The 6,517-nt window shown below is 37.7% G+C and overlaps 1 non-coding gene across 1 annotated transcript; it reads right to left on the bottom strand.

Annotated features, from left to right (window-relative positions):
- Positions 1–1,025: 1,025 nt before the first annotated feature.
- On the bottom strand, positions 1,026–1,132 carry LOC139865345 (small nucleolar RNA R71). Its single transcript, XR_011764871.1, has one exon. It is a non-coding gene; the product is annotated as a small nucleolar RNA R71 (small nucleolar RNA).
- Between the last annotated feature and the right edge of the window lie 5,385 nt (positions 1,133–6,517).

Here is a 6,517-nt window from a genome sequence, read left to right as displayed (position 1 = left end):
AAACCGAGTTCATTTTCTACTTTTATTAAAAAAAAGGTATATATATAAATAAAAAAAATACAAGCTGCATTGGAACTAGCTTTTTGGAAGTAATTGATGTCCATGGAATATGTTGACTTGTGACTAGCTCCTCATGTGACTTGGTATAAAAAATTTAATTTTTTTTTTCCTTCTCTCATTCTAAAAAAAAAGTTATATAAGATAAAAGTAATAAAAAAAAGGTCACAAAACCAAAAAAAAAAAAAAAAAAAAAAAAAAAAACATCTCGAAAAAAAAAATGTTTTTGATAAATTGGTAGAATTAAATAAGCAGTTTTGAATAGGTAATGAATGTACAAATTGAAAAAATCACCAATACGTTCACCACCTGTAACACGATCTAGGAATCTAACTAATCTCACTGCGACAATTTTTTTGTTAGGATCGTCATCTAATCGTGCGTCCTCGCCGATTCAACTTTCCAAAAACCCGACTTTTGAACCATAAGCAATCATTGAGCACCCGAAGGATATTCAAAGACAATTCAGAGATCCTGAACCACTAATTATTCCTCCTGAACCACCAATCATTCAACCAGAGGTTGTCGAGGAAGAAACCATTAAATCAGAATCCTCTAGTGATTCAGATTCAACAAATTCAATCATGGAAAATCAGGAACCTCTAAGTATGGAAGATCGAATGAGAGCCACACGCACAGGCCAAAGTCACGCCGTTACTCAACCAGACATTAATGCGCCAGATTATGAAATCAAAGGACAAATCCTACACATGGTAACTAATCAATGCCAATTTAGTGGTACGCCAAAAGAAGATCCAAACGAACATCTTCGAACCTTTAATAGGATCTGTACTCTACTTAAAATCAGAGAAGTTGAGGATGAACAGATCTATCTCATGTTGTTTCCCTGGACTTTAAAGGGAGAAGCCAAAGATTGGTTAGAATCGTTACCTGAAGGAGCGATTGATACATGGGATGTTTTAGTTGAAAAATTTCTTAAAAGATTCTTTCCGGCATCTAAAGCCGTGAGACTTCAAGGAGAAATTGTTACGTTCGCGCAAAAGCCAAATGAAACATTATATGAGGCATGGACAAGATTCAGAAAGTTGTTGAGAGGATGTCCTCAACACGGTTTAGACACTTATCAAATAGTACAAATATTCTACCAAGGTGTCGACATTGCTACACGAAAAGACATCGACACAGCAGCTGGTGGTTCCATCATGAAGAAAACCGCAACTGAAGCTCACAAAATTATTGATAACACAGCCTCCCACTCACATGAATGGCATCAAGAAAAAGATATTTTTCGTTCATCTAAAGCGGCTAGAGCCGATTCTAGCCATGACTTTGATTCCATTTTCGAAAAGTTAGATACTTTTAAGAGACGAATGGAAAAGATGACTAAAGATATTCAATCAATACGAATCAGTTGTGAGCAGTGTGGAGGACCACATTTGACGAAAGATTGTTTCGGTGTTGAGCAAACGATGGAACAAAGTAAGAATGTTTCCTACATAAACCAAAGACCGGGAAATAATTATCAAAATAATTATCAACCGCCAAGGAATAATTTCAACCGACCTTACAACACCCCTTACAATCCAAATGGGCCCAAAAATAACTCGTATAACCAACAAGGTCCTAGTAATCAGCAAAGACCTGGTTTTCTTAATAAGCTACCACAAACCGGCGAGAAAAAGCCAAACCTGGAGGAAATGATGACAAAGCTCATGGAATCCCAAGCACAGTTTGTTGCATCTCAAAAACAAACTAATGAACAAAACTCGCAATCATTCAGACACCAACAAGCTTCTATCTAAAACTTGGAACAAGAAGTAAGTAACCTAGCAAGGTTAATTGGTGAAAGAAAGCCAGGGAGTTTACCGAGCGACACAAATACCAACCCTCGAAATGAGGCAGCCAAAGCAATTGCCACCAGAAGTGGTTTAACACTTACGCCACCTGTTATACCAGTCATTTCCGATTATCCTATTCCACCACCACAACCAGAACCAGAGAAGGCGACAAAACCAGTAATTGAGAAAGCCAATGAACAACAAGCTGAAATCCCAGACGGTTCAGTACGCCCTAAACCATACGTTAAACCATATCAACCACCTCTTTCTTACCCGAGCAAACAAAGAAAAGAAAGACTCGAGGCTGAACAGTCAAAGTTTCTTGGCATGTTCAAACAAATAAACGTCAATCTTCCTTTCATCGATGTAATTTCAGGAATGCCAAGATATGCGAAGTTTTTGAAAGACCTGATCACAAACAGAAATAAAATGGAAGAACTTTCAGCTGTCACAATGAATGATGCATGTTCGGCAGTATTATTGAACAAAATACCCCAAAAACACTCCGACCCCGGAAGTTTCACAATTCCATGTTTAATGGGTAGTCTTGATTCAATAAGAGCATTAGCAGACTTAGGTGCTAGTATTAACTTAATGCCTTATTCATTATACGTTAAACTAGGCCTTGAAGAGTTAAAACCAACACGAATGAGCATAAAACTAGCTGATCGATCAATCAAATATCCTAGAGGGATAATAGAGAATATGCTAGTTAAAGTTGGTACTTTAGTATTCCCAGCAGATTTTGTGATTCTAGATATGGAAGAAGATTCTCGAGTTCCTCTTATCTTAGGAAGACCATTCTTAAACACCGCTAGAGCAATAATAGACGTGTTTGGTAAGAAATTGACCCTAAGTATAGATGACGAGAGTGTGACCTTTTCTATTGATAAGGCCATGCAACAACCTCAATCTGCAGATGATGCGTGCTATTATATGCAAACTATAGATGAACATAAAGAATTGTTACAAGAATTTCCAGAATTACAAGGAACAAGTGAATGTTCTTTAGGAGAAGGAACAGAACCAATTGATGAAGCTGAATTATTAGCTACACTCATGGCTAATGAATACGAACCAACAACATAAGAACTTCAAGTTCTGAAAGAGGAAGACAGATACAGGTACAAATCATCGATTGAAGAACAACCAACATTGGAATTAAAGCCACTTCCAAACCATTTGGAATACACATATTTGCATGGTGAATCTCAATCACCTATAATCATCTCATCTTCCCTTTCTGAAAACGAAAAATCTCAATTGATTTCCGTGTTAAAAGCCCACAAATCAGCTATTGCATGGAAGATCCATGATATCAAGGGTATAAGTCCTTCATATTGTACACACAAAATTCTCATGGAAGATGATTTTAAACCTTGTGTGCAACGTCAACGAAGACTAAACCCTAACATGCAAGATGTGGTGAAGAAAGAGATAATTAAACTACTTGATGCAGGTTTAATTTATCACATCTCTGATAGTACATGGGTAAGCCCGGTACAATGCGTACCTAAGAAAGGTGGCATTACCGTGATCACAAATGAAAAGGATGAGCTTATTCCTACTCGGATTGTAACTGGATGGCGTGTTTGCATTGATTATAGAAAATTAAATGACACCACCAGAAAAGATCATTTTCCCTTACCTTTCATCGATCAAATGTTGGAAAGGTTAGCAGGAAACAGTTAATATTGTTTCCTTGATGGTTTTTCAGGGTATTTTCAAATCCCAATCGCACATGAAGATCAAGAGAAAACCACCTTTACATGCCCATATGGAACTTTTGCGTACAAACGCATGCCATTCGGACTTTGCAATGCCCCTGCAACCTTTCAAAGGTGCATGATGGCGATTTTCCATGATATGATAGAATAATGCATGGAAGTTTTCATGGATGACTTTTCAGTCTTCTGTGACTCTTTTAAGTCGTGTCTTTCAAATCTTGAACGAATGCTTATTAGATGCGAGAAATCAAATCTAGTGCTTAACTGGGAGAAATGCCATTTCATGGTTAAAGAAGGCATCGTTCTAGGTCATTAAATCTCAAATGAAGGAATTGAAGTGGATAAAGCAAAAGTTGATGTAATTACTAAACTTCCACATCCTACCAATGTCAAAGGAGTTAGGAGTTTTCTAGGGCATGCCAGTTTTTACCAACGATTCATTAAAGATTTTTCTAAAATTACCACTCCAATGAACAAACTCCTCGAAAAAGATAATCCATTTGTCTTCTCGGACGAATGTATTAAATCTTTCAACATTCTCAAAGAAGAGCTCACCAATACGCCAATCATGATAGCTCCAAACTGGGCCCTTCCATTTGAGCTCATGTGTGATGCAAGTGATTTTGCAATAGGAGTCGTTTTAGGTCAAAGGATAGAAAAATGATTTAAACCCATTTACTATGCTAGTAAGACTTTACAAGCAGCACAAACGAACTACACAACCACTGAAAAGGAACTCCTTGCTATAGTCTTTTCTTTTGATAAATTTCGATCATATCTTGTTTTAGCAAAAACGGTTGTCTATACCGATCATTCTGCTCTTAAGTACTTGTTTTCAAAATACGATGCTCAACCACGCTTAGTTCGTTGGATCTTACTCTTGCAAGAGTTTGACATCGAAATTCGAGATAAAAAGGGAGCAGAAAATCTTGCCGCCGATCATCTTTCACGCCTTGAGAACCCTGAGCTAGACACTCTCGATGAATCCGCGATACAAGATGACTTTCCTGATGAACATCTCATGAAGATTGAGATTGAAGAACCACCATGGTTCGCACCAATTGCGAACTATTTAGTATGTGGATTTCTTGAAAAAGGACTGTCGTATCAAAAACGAAAGAAATTCTTTAGCGACATTAAATACTACTTTTGGGAGGATCCACATCTGTTTAAAAATTGTCTCAATGGAGTAATACGCAGGTGCGTATTTGGGAATGAAGCTAGATAAATCTTACTCCATTGTCACACAGGACCTACAGGAGGGCATTACGGACCTCAACTCACAGAAAGAAAGGTCTACGAGGCTGGATTCTATTGGTCTTCTATTTTCAAGGATGCCCATCTTCTCTGTAAATCCTGTGATGCATGTCAAAGGGTCGGGAGAATAAGTCAACGCGATGAGATGCCACAAAATGTCATTCAAGTTTGCGAAGTTTTCGACATTTGAGGCATTGACTTCATGGGCCCTTTTCCAAAATCTCATAATAATCTCTACATACTCGTTGCTATTGATTATGTGTCTAAATGGGTGGAAGCGCAAGCTCTCCTAACAAATGATGCACGAGTTGTAGTCAACTTTTTGAAACGTCTTTTTGTACGGTTCGGAACACCGAAAGCTTTGATAAGTGATCGGGGTACACATTTTTGCAACACTCAACTTGAGAAAGTTCTTAAAAGATATGGGGTAACTCATAAGATATCGACAGCTTATCATCCACAAACAAGTGGACAAGTTGAGAACACTAACCGAGCATTAAAACGTATTCTGGAGAAAACTGTTGGTGCAAATCCGAAGGAGTGGTCCATGAAATTGGAGGATGCTCTTTGGGCCTTTCGAACAGCCTATAAAACTCCAATTGGAACCACACCTTTTTGACTCGTTTACGGAAAAGCATGTCATCTCCCGGTTGAGATTGAGCATAAAGCATTTTGGGCTCTTATGACACGCAATCTTGATTTGCATGAAGCAGGACGATTACGTTTAAACCAGCTAAACGAATTAGATGAGTTAAGGCATGATGCATATGAAAACTCACTCATCTACAAAGAAAAAACAAAGAAATGGCACGATAAACGTTTAAAAAAATGTTTCATGAAGGAGACCTTGTCCTTCTATTCAATTCTAGATTTAAACTATTTCTTGGAAAGTTAAAATCTAGATGGTCAGGACCGTTCATAGTTACAAGAGTTTTACCTTATGGAACGGTCGAATTAGTGGACTCAAATGATAAACCATTCAAAGTAAATGGACACAGACTGAAACACTATTTTGATGGACCACGAGAGATTGATAATGATCTTAATCATAAGTTCGACACCACAGCTAACTAAGTGTGGAGAGAGTCGAATGTTCCAAGAGAGAGAAAAATCTCGTGTTTGATATTCTGTTCTTGTTTAGTTTTTCAAGAATGGAATCCGATTGGTCTTTCCCTAGCAGACCCTAAAGAACTAGTCTTCTCCCCCCATTCTAAATTTTTACTTTTCTTTTGTGTGTTTTATTTTTGTTTCTATTTGTTTTCAGATGCATAAGTCGCGCACTTCGGTCGATCAAAACCATTCTCTTCTCATATACGCACTGATCTACACCTTACCAATTGATATGGTGTTGGAGATCAGGGAGAAAATGACTGCTATTAGAAAAGAGAAAAGGGCAGAACATAACAAAGTTAATTTCGCACAAGGTACATCTAAATCTGCTACAAAACGAAGGGCAAAACAACTCAAAAAATGTTACAAGTGCGAAAAGTGGTCCCACGAAGGGAAATGCCCCAAGAATCAAACTTATTCTAATTTCGAGTTTGTAACTTTATGCCGAGAAGGGCCAGTCAAGTGTTTCCAAGAAAAATTACTAAACCCGAGAGGGTACGCATATGAAGCTATGAAAAATCAACTTGGTCGACTTGCTTTCGAAGCAATTCGCTCAGGTCGTTTTCA

Source organism: Rutidosis leptorrhynchoides, chromosome 8, assembly GCF_046630445.1.
Source record: "Rutidosis leptorrhynchoides isolate AG116_Rl617_1_P2 chromosome 8, CSIRO_AGI_Rlap_v1, whole genome shotgun sequence".
NCBI lineage: Eukaryota > Viridiplantae > Streptophyta > Magnoliopsida > Asterales > Asteraceae > Rutidosis > Rutidosis leptorrhynchoides.
Note: the sequence above shows the minus strand (reverse complement) of the source record. Positions and strands in the feature narration are given on the sequence as shown.